The following is a 15225-nucleotide window of genomic DNA, read 5'->3' as shown; positions in this document are numbered from 1 at the left end:
CGTCCACGAACGGCACGGACCCCTGGCACCTTCAGCACCAGCTCCCAGATCCCGGCCGTAGGCGGTCCGGCGCACCGCGAGGGGCTGCCCCAAACGCTGCCAGCCTCCGGACGGATCCGATGGGCGCCCCCTGGTGCCCAACGCGCGGCAGTGAGGCCCCACCCAGCGTCACATTTCAAATCCCTAAGATTGGCATTCCGGATCTCGTCCAGAGAGCCTAATTATTTTCCCAGGTTTCGAGCCTAAGACCCAGAACCTTGATGAAGAAAAATTTTGCCCCTTACTGAGCCAAGACTGCCGGCTAAAATTCTTCATAAACTTGCTCTGTATTGATATGCACGCGGGGCCCCTATTCTCTACTGGAGCCTTACCTTTGCCCTCAGGCGTTGGCCTTGCCCTGGACACCTGCAGAACAGTCATAATAGTAATAGCAACAGGGAAAACATTAACATATACATACATATATCACTTCATTTGCAAACGTTTCCTCAAACTTAGATAATGTTTAACTTAACATAAACATGTGAGGTAGGCAACATCACTCCGTTTTACAGAACTGGAAATGTGTGAATCTTCTAAGGTCACGCACTTGGTAGCAGTGGATCAAGTGTATCAGGAGAGGGAGCGCGGGGTTTTGCGTAGATTTCTTCTGTCAGAGAGACTGGAGCTTCATCTGCGTAGATTTCTTCTGTCAGAGAGACTGGAGCTTCATCTGCTCAGAATCAAGTTCTCATCAGCTAACTGAGCTAAGGGCTTTTTAAAAAAAAATTTATTGTTATGTTAATCACCATACATTACATCATTAGTTTTTGATGTAGTGTTCCATGATTCATTGTTTGTGCATAACACCCAGTGCTCCATGCAGAACGTGCCCTCTTTAATACCCATCACCAGGCTAACCCATCCTCCCACTCCCCTCCACTCTACAATGAGCTAAGGGCATTTTAAGAGGCCTTTCCTTTTATTAAGCACCCACCAATGTTCAAGGCTCTGGTTATGAAAGAGGAAACCCCCCTTAGTTTCTCTGTAAAACAGTTGTATCAGTCTATAAGGTTGTTGTTAGAATGCAGTAAAAGGCTAGTAGAGCTCTTAATTACAGTGTCATGCTGGTCCTTTAAGAAGCATTCAATGAGGGGAAGAATGAAGGGGGGGAAATCGGAGGGGGAGAAGAACCATGAGAGACGATGGACTCTGAAAAACAAACTGAGGGTTCTAGAGGGGAGGGGGTTGGGAGGATGGGTCAGCCTGGTGATGGGTAGTGAGGAGGGCACGTTCTGCATGGAGCACTGGGTGTTATGCACAAACAATGAATCATGGAACACTATATCTAAAACTAATGATGTAATGTACGGGGATTAACATAACAATAAAAAAAAAAAAAAAAAAAAAGAAGCATTCAATGAGGGGCCCCTGAGTGGTTCAGTCAGTTAAGCCACTAACTCTTGGTTTCCTCTCTGGTCATGATCCTGGTGGTGGGATCGAGCCGGGGTCTGGCTCAGTGTAGAGTCTGCTTCAGATTCTTTCTCCCTCCCACTCTGTTCCTCCTCCTCCCTCTCTCAAATAAATAAATAACATATATTTTTAAAAGATTTTATTTATTTATTTGAGAGAGAGAGAGCCGGCACCAGGCGGGGGGCAGAGGGAGAAGCAGGCTCCCTGCTGAGCAGGGAGCTGGACCTGGGGCTCAATCCCAGGACCCTGAGATCATGACCCGAGAGGAAGGCAGACGATTAACCAACTGAGCCACTCAGGCACCCCAATAAATAAAATCTTAAAAAAAAAGCATTCAATGAATGCTAGCTGTATTTATTCTTTTTTTTTTTTAAGATTTATTTATTTATCTGAGAGAGCGAGAATGAGAGAGAGAGAGAGTACATGAGAGGGGGGAGGGTTAGAGGGAGAAGCAGGCTCCTTGGTGAGCAGGGAGCCCGATGCGGGACTCTATCCAGGGACTCCAGGATCATGACCTGAGCTGAAGGCAGTCGCTTAACCACCTGAGCCACCCAGGCGCCCCTAGCTGTATTTATTCTTATTATCAACAACCCCACTTTTCCCCTCTCCAACTAGATCCCAAGGTGTGTTTGCTGGTATACTTCTTTTTTTTTTTAAAGATTTTATTTATTTATTTGACAGAGACACAGCGAGAGAGGGAACACAAGCAGGGGGAGTGGGAGAGGGAGAAGCAGGCTTCCCGCTGAGCAGGGAGCCCGATGCGGGGCCTCGATCCCAGGACCCTGAGATCATGACCTGAGCCGAAGGCAGACGCTTAACGACTGAGCCACCCAGGTGCCCCTATTTACAAAAGTTCTCTGCAGTTATCTAGTATCCCTTATCTTTCCTTACTCTTAGCTGATGAGTGATTCTTATTTTACTGTGAAAATAAAAGTAATCAAAAGAAAACATAGTTATCTTTCTACCACCAATCTGGCCAGTTTACCTCCATCCTCCATTACATACTCGGACTTCCATCTTGTTAAGATGAAATCATTCTTGCTGCTATTTAAGCCAACTGTCCCCTCCCATTTCCATCCCTCACCCCCACCCCCACCTTCCAATTCTATACCTCAGTCTGTTCCTTCTTCCCTTTCTCCTGTATTATTCGCTTTCTCCTATATTATCAAATTTTCTACTAGATCATTCCCATTAGCATACAAATATGCAGTTTCTATATCTGTCACCTTAAAAATAAAACAAACTTCTGGGACCCCTGGGTGGCTCAGTCGGTTAAGCATCTGCCTTTGGCTCAGGTCATGATCCCAGAGTCCTGGGATCGAGTCCCACATCGGGCTCCTCCTTGCTCAGCGGGGAGCCTGCTTCTCCCTCTGCCTGCTGTTCCCCCTTCATGCACTCTCTCTCTTTCTCTCTGACAAATAAATAAATAAATCTTCAAAAAGTAAAAATAAATAAATAAATAAATAATAAATAAAACTTTCTTTGACCTCATGGCTTTCTAGTCCTTTGCTCCTAACTGCTGCAAGATATTCTATTATGTGGATCCCTATGCTTTATTTGTTCACTACTCCAGTAAGTACCTTCAGCTTCCTACTACCGCAAGTGATGCTGCATGTGGACATTTCTGCTTTAGTTCTGTGATAATTTCTTGTGCATTTTGAGCTCCACGCTCTCTGGAATGTCACACCATCAATGGTGGGATTTCTATATCTCAATTTCCTCGCCAACCCTTAACATTATTCAAGTTTCAAATTTTCCCACTTGCCCTGTAATCCCTCCTTCCTAATCCCTATTAGTCTCACCCTGCCTTATCACAGCGTGTGTATATTCAGTTGTCCAAGGACTATTTTATTTGTTGATAGTAGTAGATTTGTAATACTAGAAAAATACTCATACTACATAGTAAAAATGACCATAAAAGGAGGTATTTTACACACAGAATCATTTGAAATGGATCTTGTCAAATAAATACATAGAAGAAGTAAAAGGTATAGTAAGTTTCATGTAACATAAAACCCTTGCGAGTGACTAATGCAAAAAATGAACGAAAACATTTACACAATTAGAACTAATAAGAACATTAAACAAAAGATTTCTGAGGGACGTTTGGGTGGTTCAGTTGGTTAAGCATCTGCCTTTGGCTCAGGTCATGATCCTGGGTCCTGGGATTGAGTCCCACACTGGGCTTCTTGCTCAGCGGGGACGCTATTTCTCCTTCTGCCTGCCATTCCCCCTGTTTGTGCTCTCCCTCTCTCTCTCTGTCACATAAATAAATAAACATATTTCTTTAAAAAAAAAGATTTCTTTTTTTTTAAAGATTTTATTTATTTATTTGAGAGAGAGAATGAGAGAGAGAGAGCATGAGAGGGGGGAGGGTCAGAGGGAGAAGCAGACTCCCTGCTGAGCAGGGAGCGCGATGCGGGACTCGATCCTGGGACTCCAGGATCATAACCTGAGCTGAAGGCAGTCGCTTAACCAACTGAGCCACCCAGGCGCCCCCCAAAAAAAGATTTCTGAGTACAAACCACAATATTACCCAATCAATAGTATTTATCTTGGTTCTTTCTTTCTTTTTTTTTTTTTTTTAAGATTCCATTCATTTATCTGAAAGAGAGTGAGAAAGAATGAGTGGGAGGAGGGGCAGAGGGAGAGGAAGAAGCAGGCTCCCCGATGAGCAGGGAGCCCCACTCAGGGCTTGATCCCAGGACCCAGAGATCATGACCTGAGCCCAAGGCAGATGCCCAACTGACTGAGCCACCCAGTTATTTGGTTCTAAAACTGAATAATGAGGGGCACCTGGGTGGCTCAGTCAGTTAAATGTCTACCTTCGGCTCAGATCATAATCCCAGGGTCTGGGGATGGAGCCCCCATGGGGCTCCCTGCTCAGTGGGGAGTCTGCTTCTCTCTCTTACTCTGCCTCTCCCCCTGTTTGTGTGCTCTCTCTCTCTCTCTGTCTCAAATAAATAGATAAAAATCTTAAAAATAAATAAATAAATAAAACTGAATAATGAAAAATGCATGAAATGAATGTTCTTGGCTCATCTCACTTATGAATGTACGTACAAATATTCTAAGTAAAATACCAGTTAACTTAATCAGTGTATTAAAAAATAATTATCTGGGGGTACCTGGCTGGCTTAGGCAGGAGAGCATGTGACTCTTGATCTCAGGGTTGTGAGTTGTGAGTTCAAGCCCCATGACTGAGCCACCCAGGCGCCCCATAACTAATTCATTCTTTCTCATTTGTCTCCAAACGTTTTTTGTTTCTTTCAAATGTATTTAACATTCTATATCTCTAATTAAAGCTTTAATTGTATCTTAGAAAATTTGACAAACTTTTATTTAGTTTAAAGTATTTCATAATTTCTCTTACTCCTTTTTTTAAGATTTATTTATTTGAGAGAGTGCGCATGCTCACTCGCACGGCAGGGGGCGGAGGGAGAGAGAGAATCTCAAGCAGACTCCCCACTGAACTTGGAGCCCAGTGCGGGGCTCACCCTTATTACCCTGAGATCACCATCTGAGCTGAAATCAAGAGTCAGAGGCTTAACCAACTAAGCCACCCAGGCACCCCTCTCTTACTCTTTTTTAATCCAAGGTTTACTAATAGTATGTTCTTAGATTCCAGACATTTGGGGATTTAATAAGTTATCCTTTGATTAGTTATTTCTCATGTTATTGCATTACAGTCATAGAACATAGGCTGTGTAATATTGATTCTTTAAAATGTAGCATTGGCTGGGACTCCTGGGCGGCTCAGTCGTTAAGCGTCTTCCTTTGGCTCGGGTCATGATCCCAGCGTCCTGGGATTGAGCCCTGCATCAGGCTCCCTGCTCAGCAGGAAGCCTGCTTCTCCCTCTCCCACTCCCCCTGCTTGTGTTCCCTCTCTCGCTGTGTCTCTTTCTGTCAAATAAATAAATAAATAAATAAATAAGTAAAATAATAAATAAATATAAATAAATAAATTTTAAAAGTTAAATTGTAGTATTAAGACTTCCTTTGTAATTTAGTACATAGTCTTTAAAGATTTTATTTATTTATTTGAGAGAGAGAGAGAGAGAGAGAGAGAGAGAGAGAGAGCATGAGTGGGGGAGGGGCAGAGGGAGACAGAAGCAGACTCCCCGCTGAGCAGGGAGCCCAAGTCAGGGCTCAGCACAGGGCTTGACCCCAGAATCCCAAGATCATGACCTAAGCCGAAGTCAGCTGCTTAACCGATTGAGCCACCCAGGTGCCCCTTTATCCTTCTGTTTCTAAGAGAGCTATGTAAATATTTCCAGTTCCAATATTTGATTTATTTTTGTTCCTAAATTTATCGATTGTTGTTTTATAAGTGTAAAAGGGGAGAATAATGGTACTTTCTCATATGATTGTAATGACGTGTATGAATTAACACATGTAAAGCCTATAGAGTATGACTGGCACATAGAAGGTGCTCGATGAAGTTAACTATTACTATTTGTTTGTTTGTTTTATTTTTAATTCATCAAGTTTAACCTGCATCCCGTTGCAGATCTCACTGAAAAGCAGATTCTGCTTCTGCTTGTCAGGATGTCTGGGTGAGGCCCTGCATTTCACGTGACTCGGCATTTCTAGCAAGCATCCAGAGATGTGGATGCTTCTGGTCAATGGCTCTTTCTTTGAGTAGCAAGGTCCTAGAACTTGTATCTCAACCTGCTAAAAGTACCTGGATGGAGCTGCTTTGAAGAAACTGGTGATCACCGACATCCACCTATGTAACTTCTGTGACTAGGCCCTCCTGACAGAGGGCTGCCTCCCCCAGCTTCCAAGGCTGCCCAGGACTTAGAAGAGCAAAAGCCAGACTTGGGCTCCTGGCGCTGCTACCCCTTGGGCCTCCCAGTGCTGCACAAGGTCTTTGGCTACTGAGGGTGGGAGTGGGGCAGGACTAAAGATTTTATTTATTTATTTATTTTTAAATTCTTCTTCTTCCTCCTCCTCCTCCTCCTCCTCTTTCCCTCCCCCTCCCCCTCCTCCTCCTCCTTCTTCTCCTCCTCCTCCTTCTTCTTCTTCAAAAGGGAGAGGGTGGGGACGACAGAGGGACAGGGAGAGAGAGAGAATCCTAAACAAACTCCATGCCCAGCTTAGAGCCTGACTCGGGGCTGATCCCACAACCCTGAGATCAGGACCTGAGCCAAAATCAAGAGTTGGTAAGGGTGACTGAATCACCCCTAAAAAATTTATTTTTAAGTACTCTCTATACACAATATGGGGCTCAAACTTACAACCCCAAGATCAAGAGTCACATGCTCTACTGACTGAGCCACCCAGGCGCCCCACTATTTAGGTATTTTGAGCCTATATTGCCAAGCACATTTATGTTGGTTATATTTTCTTCTTTTCTTTGTTTATCATTATGTAATACTCTCTCCTTGGCCCCATATATATATATATTTTTAAAGATTTTATTTATTTATTTGAGAGAGAGAATGAGAGAGAGAGCACATGAGAGGGGGAGGGTCAGAGGGAGAAGCAGACTCCCTGCTGTGCAGGGAGTCCGATGTGGGACTCGATCCTGGGACTCCAGGATCATGACCTGAGCTGAAGGCAGTGGCTTAACCAACTGAGCCACCCAGGCGCCCTTGGCCCCATATATTTTTTAAAGACTTATTTAGGGCGCCTGGGTGGCTCAGATGGTTAAGCGTCTGCCTTCGGCTCAGGTCATGATCCCAGGGTCCTGGGATCGAGCCCTGCATTGGGCTCCCTGCTCAGTGGGGAGCCTGCTTCTCCCTCTGCCTCTCTCTCTGTCTCTGATGAATAAATAAAATCTTTAAAAAAAAAAAAAAAGACTTATTTATTTATTTGGGGGGGAGGGGTAGAGGGAGAGAGAATCTTAAGCAGACTCCCCGATGAGCATGGAGCCAATGTGGGCCTCCATCTCAGGACCCCGAGATCACGACCTGAGCCGAAACCAAGAGTCTGATGCTCAACCAACTGTGCCACCCAGGTGCCGCAGCCCCATAATTTTTTGCCTTGAATTTTATCACATATTACATTAAAAAAATTTTTTATTTTAAGTAGGCTCCAGCCCAACATGGGTCTTGAACTCATCATGACCCTGAGATCAATAGTTGCGTGCCCCACCGACTGAGCCAGCCAGGCACCACCCTTTTTTTTTTTAATTAAAAAAAAATTTTTTTTTTTTTTTAGAATTTTATCACATATTAAAACCCCAATTTACTTTTGGTTTATTTATTTGTTTTTGCCTGGCAAAGCTTTTCCCTTGATCACAGACTGAGTTTCTAGGGAAGCCATTTCTAAGATGGAGAACAGAGTACAGGCAGTTTATTAGTGAGTGCTCTTGGGATCGACACTTAAAGAAAGGAAGCAAGATTGGACAGAAGAAGTGGATTGCTGAGCAGTCACAAGGCTTCAACTAATTCTGAAGGGAACTCTGAAAAAAGGTGACGATCTCACCCTCTGTAGAGCAAGTGTTTTCCCAAGGCATGTGACACACTTGGCACTTCCTGCTCAACCAGTCCGTGTTGCATGATGTTATCAATACAGCAGATCGATTTGGGATTCTCTGAGGGAGGTCTAGCTGGGTAGCTTTCTTCAGATCATTTAATGACAGAGAGCAGAAGAGTAAACATAGCCCTGGGGTAAGGCTATAAATGTACATTGTTGCCTTTTACAAGTGAATGTGAACTGTGTCTTTTCTTCTTTCTGATAGGGATGGGGAAGAATGCATTTGCCAGATCAAGGGTTGCATACCACGTACTGGGGCCCCTGTTAAAGCAGCAGCGGTCAGGGCTACTACTTGGCTGCATTTATAGTAGTTCACACACATCCTCCACTATCTGGTTTTTGCAGGGACCAGATTGGTGAATTAAATGAAGAAATGATGGGGACTACTACTTTGGCATTCTTTTTTTTGTTTTTTTCACGGTCCAGTAGACTTTTATTCTTTTTACACCTGTCATGAATTCATAAGGAATGGGTTCCAGCAGCTCAGTCTCCTTTCCACTGGTTCTCACACAGTATGCTTCTCTGGGTAGAACAGGCTGGTGCTTCCCAAGTACCTTTCTCATTGGCTTCTTTCTTGATCATTTTCCTTCACACATTTCAAGAAACTGTCTCAGCTCTTAGAGTGCTTATTATGCTCAATATGTATATTAATTCTCTTGATCTGGACAAGAATCTTGTCCTAAATTTGTTTGTTTATAACAATGCGGAGCATGCTGGGTAACATTATAGACTCCTCCAGTTTTTTTTTTTTAAGATTTTATTTATTTGGGGCGCCTGGGTGGCTCAGTCGTTAAGCGTCTGCCTTCGGCTCAGGTCATGATCCCAGGGTCCTGGAATCGAGCCCCATATCGGGCTCCCTGCTCAGCGGGAAGCCTGCTTCTCCCTCTCCCACTCCCCCTGCTTGTGTTCCTGCTCTCGCTATCTCTCTCTCTGTCAAATAAATAAATAAAATCTTAAAAAAAAAAAAAGATTTTATTTATTTATTTGACACAGAGAGAGAGAGAGAACATGCGGGGGGGGGGGGAGAGGAGGAGCAGAGGGAGAGGGAGAAGCAGACTCCCCACTGAGCAGGGAGCCCGCTGTGGGAATCAATCCCAGGACGCTGGGATCATGACCTGAGCCGAAAGGCAGACGTTCAACTGACTGAGCCACCCAGGCACCCCTTGGGGCATTCCTTTTTGAATAGTGCCCATTTCCTTGATGTCTACAGTATCATATTTCTTTTAGATTCACATGTGTGGCCAAAGGAACAACTCCATGTTTTCTAGAAGGTTTATTTTCTAAAAATAAAAACTTAAAAAAAAAGATTTTAAGTAATCTCTACACCCAAGGCGGAGCTCGAATTCACAACGCTGAGATCAAGAGTCGCATGCTCTACCGACTGAACCAGCCAGGTGCCCCTACTTAAAAATAAAATCTTTAAAAAAATTAAAAAAAATTTAAAATTTACTTGAAACAGATACCTTCTTAGGAAAACAAAACTTATTTAAACTGATCAAAGAAGTAATAGGAAACTCTGAGTGGTCCTATATCTATTAAGTAAACTGAATATGTAATTTAAAAGCTTTCCCACCAAGAAAATTGTAAACCTAGACGGATGTATTAGTGAATTATTCCAAACATTTAGGGAAGAAATAACACCAATCTTACAAAAATTTTTCTAGATAATAGAGAAAAAGAAAATTTCCAATTCATTTTGAGACAATATAACCTGAAAAAAATTTAAATTATATGTAATTTATTTATTTATTTAAATTATATATAATTATATTTAAATTATAAATTTAAATTATAAAGTAGGACAAGTACAGGCTCCTCTCTCATTAACTTTGATGTGAAAATCCCACACAAAATAGCAAATAGAATCTATCAATGTGTTAAAAGACATTAAGAAACATTAAAATCAGCTTGACTTTATTTTAGTAATTCCAGTGTGGTTTAACATTGGAAAACCAAACAATGTAATTTACCACATTAACAGAATAAAAGAGAAAAACCAAGTAATCCTCTCTATAGTTGCAGAAAAAGTATTTGATAAAATTCAACACCCACTGATGACTAAAAAACTTATTAGCAAACTAGAGATAGGTAAGACTTTAAAAATTTTTGATAGAGGGTCTACCAAAAACCTACAGCAAATATCATACACATCTAATGGTAAAATATTGAAAGTTTTCTCCTGTCTTAGAAAATAAACAATTGTTACAACCTACAATGTGAATAAACCTTGAAAACATTATATTAAGTGAAAGAAAGCCAGACACACATGATCACATATTGTATGATTCCATTTGTATAAATTATCCAGAATAGGTAAATCCATAAAAATGAAAGATTGGTGGTGGCCAGGGGTTGGAGATAGGGGGATAAAGGGAGTGATTGCTTAATGCATATGGGGTTTTATTATGGGGTGATGACAATGATTTAGAACTAGATAGAAGGGGGCGCGTGGGTGGCTCAGTCGTTAAGCGTCTGCCTTCGGCTCAGGTCATGATCCCAGGGTCCTGGGATCGAGTCCCACATCGGGCTCCCTGCTCTGCGGGAGGCCTGCTTCTCCCTCTCCCTCTGCTCCTCCTCTCCCACTCCTGCTTCTCCCTCTCCCTCTGCTCCTCCTCTCCCACTCCCCTTGCTTGTGTTCTCTCTCGCTGTGTCTCTATCAAATAAATAAAATCTTAAAAAAAAAAAAAAGAACTAGCTAGAGGTGATGGTTGCGTAGTATTATAAATGAACTGAATGACACTGAATTATAATTATTTTTTCTTGTGATGTCTTTTTCTGACTTTTGTGTCAGGGTAATGTTGGTCTCATGGAATGAGTTAGCACATTCCTCCTCCTCCTTTATTTTCTTTTTTAAGAGTTTGAAAGGATTGGTATTAATTCTTTAAATGTTTGGTAGAATTCAGGTTTACCTGGGTGGCTCAGTTGGTTAAGTGTGTGCCTTCGGCTCAGGTCATGATCCCAGAGTCCAGGGATTGAGCCCCACATCTGGCTCCCTGCTCAGTGGGGAGCCTGCTTCTCCTTCTCTCTCTGCCACTCCCCTTGCTTGTGCTCTCTCTCTCTCAAATAAATAAATAAAATCTTTAAAAATATATGTTTGGTAGAATTCACCAGTGAAGCCATCTGGTCCTGGACATTTTTTTGTTGTTGTTGGGAGGTTCTGGTTACTGATTCATTATCTTTGCTTGTTATAGGTCTGTTCAGATTTTTTATTTCTGCTTGACTCGGTTTTAGTAATTCCTGTGTTTCTAGGGATTTGCCCATTTCATGTAGATAATCTAATTTGTTGGTGTACACTTGTTCATAGTATTCTCTCACAGTCCTTTTTATTTCTGTAAGTTTGGTAGTAATGTCTCCACTTTTACTTCTGATTTTAGTTATTTGTGTCTCTCTTTTTCTTAGACTAGCTAAGGTTTGTTAGTTTTGTTGTTTTCAGAGAACCAACTTCAGGTTTCATTTATTCTCTTTATGATTTTTCTATTCTCTATCTCTGCTCTAATATTTATTATTTCCTTACTTCTGCTAGCTTTTGGTTTAGTTTGCTCTTCCTTTGCTATATCTTCTTCTTTTTAACCTGTAAATGGTGGAGGATTCTAGAGTTTGGTCCTTGAACTCTTTTAGTATCTACTCTCACTCCCTAAGTTAGGAAGAGGGGAAGATCCAGCAAAGAGGACAGAGAGCCCATGTTCAGTGAAGTAGGAGGAAAACCAGAAAAGAAGAGTGTCTCAGAAGACAAGCAAAGAAAGACTTAATAAACAGGCACAAATACTGCTGGGAGGGCAAGAAAGATGAAGATTGAGAATTGACCAGGGATTTGATCACATAAGGAGGTTTTTGATGACCTTAACAAGACAAATTTCTCTCACATGGTGGGGATTACACTTGATTCATAGTGGGTTGAAGAGAGAATGGGAGAAACTATTGAAGACTACTAAGGTTTTATCAAAAGAACTCAAGAGCCAAACTGAAGAGGCTCCCAATGTAACCATCCCAATTTAACAGGGATAATAACCACAATGGAACACATTAAATAGATTTAAATCCATGAATTCATAATGTTACTTTAAAAAAATTACTAGTTAGGGCGCCTGGGTGGCTCAGTTAGTTAAGCGACTGCCTTCGGCTCAGGTCATGATCCTGGAGTCCCTGGATCGAGTCCCGCATCGGGCTCCCTGCTCTGTGGGGAGCCTGCTTCTCCCTCTGACCCTCCCCCTTCTCATGTGCTCTCTCTCTCATTCTCTCTGTCTCAAATAAATAAATAAAATCTTTAAAAAAAAAAAAATTACTAGTTAGTCATTGTAAGATGATAGGGAACCAACCCACTATTTTGAAAACTCTGGATAAAGTAACAAAAATTTATCTTGCCTTGCCAACTACTACTTTGAGGGGAAGTTCTTCATTATAAAAGTATGACAGCTGGGGGCGCCTGGGTGGCTCAGTCGTTAAGTGTCTGCCTTCAGCTCAGGTCATGATCCCAGGGTCCTGGGATTGAGCCCCACATCGGGCTCTCTGCTCGGCGGGAAGCCTGCTTCTCCCTCTCCCACTCCTCCTGCTTGTGTTCCCTCTCTCGCTGTGTCTCTCTCTGTCAAATACATAAAATCTTTAAAAAAAAAAAAAAAAGTATGACAGCTGGGGCGCCTCGGTGGCTCAGTCAGTTAAGCGTCCAACTCTTAGTTTTTGCTCAGGTCATGATCTCATAGACTGTGAGATTGAGCCCTGCATCAGGCTCTGCAGTCTGCAGGAAGTCTGCTTGACAATTCTCTCCTTTTGCCCCTCCCCTCCCCACTCTCTCAAATAAATAAATTAATTAATCTTTTTAAAAAAAGTATGGCAGCTAATAAATGAAGAAGGAATAATACAATGAGAATACCAGCACTTTGAGCAACAATAGTTGCTAACATCACAAAAAGAGATAATCAGACATTATATGGCTCCTGATGTAAGAAACTCATCACCATCTATGACGTAGGCTAACTAAAATAATCAAATCTGAATCTTAGGGGCGCCTGGGTGGCTCAGTTGTTAGGCGTCTGCCTTCGGCTCAGGTCATGATCCCAGGGTCCTGGGACTGAGTCCCGCATTGGGCTCCCTGCTCCGCGGGAAGCCTGTTTCTCCCTCTCCCACTCCCCCTGCTTGTGTTCCCTCTCTCGCTATATCTCTCTCTGTCAAATAAATAAATAGAATCTTTAAAAAAAAAAATCTGAATCTTAGCCTCTCAATCCAATACTAATTTGCAAGAAATTCATAAAACAAAGGAAAGACACCACACAGCAAAATCCAGAATGCAGAAAATTCTATCAGCAAAATCCAGAATGTGGGAAATTCTCTAGGATAACAATCTAGTTTCTTCAACAAATAAATTGCAAGGGGAAAATACCCCATAAGATTAATAGATGATCATTTGTGTATTTCTCCTGAATATCTCCAGGATAGGGAATGCCTGAGACAGTCATTATAGGATTGGGCCACTGTAAGATAATTTTTTTTTTTTTTTAGTTAGAAATGTTTTTACTCTCTTTTAATGCATACTAAATTTCTTCTTGTAAAATTAAAAAATCTGGGGTGCCTGGCTGGCTCAGATGGAATAGCGTGTGACTCTTGATCCTGGGGATATGAGTTCCAGCCCTACATCGTGTGTAGAGATTACTTAAAAGTAAAATCCTTAAAAAAATTTAAAAATCTGTTTATATATCTCAAAGGATATGTAAGAAACTGCCTATATGAAGGGGAACTGAATGCAAGATATCACTGTACATATTTTGTACTTTTTATGTTTTATTCATGTTTTATGTAGTCAAAACATAAAATAACTGGAAGGAAGGAAGGAGGGAGGGAGAGAGGAAGGAGGGAAGGAAGGAAGGAAGGAAGGAAGGAAAGAAGGAAGGAAGGAAAATCTTCAGACCAATTATGTTTCTCTGAAACTTCTACCAAGTATGCTTAGTTCTACCCTCTGATTGATCCCCCTTCTATATAACAACCCTTCAGATCTTTGAATATGTCTCTTTTCCCCTTTAGTTTTCCTTTCTCCAGCTAAATGTCTCCACATCCTCCCCTTATTCTTCCCCTTATTCTTCAAGTGACTTCAAGTCTCTATTGCACTGGCCTTTTTTAGCTGTACATGGCCCAGTTGTCAATGTGTGTAGCCCAGGATTGAATATCAGATTACAGGTGGGACTACCACTTAGCACATCCTGAAGACTATGTCCATTAATGGAAATAAAGAGTAAATAAAATGACTCAGCAATTCTGTTCCTGATTATATACCGAAGAGAAATGAAAACATATATCTCCAAAAAAGCCTGTACATGAATGTTTATAGCAGCATTATTCATAATAGCCAAAAGACAGTGAAGAAAACCAGAATGTCACCCCAAAATATGCTCCTTTGACATGAAATTATTTTGAACTAAAGGCAACTAAGAAGCAGCAAACACATAAAAAGCTCTCTCTTGGGGCTCCTGGGTGGCTCAGTTGGTTAAGCGACTGCCTTCAGCTCAGGTCATGATCCTGGAGTCCCGGGATCAAGTCCCACATCGGGCTCCCTGCTCGGCAGGGAGTCTGCCTCTCCCTCTGACCCTCCCCCCTCTCATGTGCGCGCGCTCTCTCATTCTCTCTCTCAAATAAATAAATAAATAAAATCTTCAAAAAAAAAAAAAGCTCTCTACCCTCCTTTTCTGCCTAAAGGCAGAATATAAATTTTTTTTTTAAAAGATTTTCTTTATTTATTTGACAGAGAGAGACACAGTGAGAGAGGGAACACAAGCGTCAAGACACTCAGTCAAAGAGTGTCTGACTCTGTTTCAGCTCAGGTCATGATCTCAGGGTCGTGAGATGGAGCCCCAGGTCCTGCTCAGCGTGGAGTCTGCTTGGGATTCTTTCCCCTTTCTTCTACCTCCCCCTCTTCTCCTCCACCTTCTCTCTCTCTCAAAATAAATGAATGAATGAATAAATAAATAAATAAATAAACTCTTTTAAAAATAAATTAAATAAATTTTTAAAAAATCAAATAAAAAAATTAAAGAGGAAAAATTTTAAAGTAAAAAAAATGAAATAAGAGGTTTCAAGAGAAAGTGACAAATAGTAAAGACAGACAAGGAAGATACAAAATCCTTGGCTCACATTATTTTTCCCTTAGGCAACTTCCTTTGAGCATCTTCAAGGACTCCACTAACAGGTTAATAGAAATCTCTGAAAAAGAAAACTAAAGCAAAGGAACAGAAAAAAAATACCAAAACAACAAACAAACAAATAAAAAAATTACTCAAGGGGCGCCTGGGTGGCTCAGTCGTTAAG

This window comes from Halichoerus grypus, chromosome 6 (assembly GCF_964656455.1).
Source record: "Halichoerus grypus chromosome 6, mHalGry1.hap1.1, whole genome shotgun sequence".
NCBI lineage: Eukaryota > Metazoa > Chordata > Mammalia > Carnivora > Phocidae > Halichoerus > Halichoerus grypus.
Note: the sequence above shows the minus strand (reverse complement) of the source record.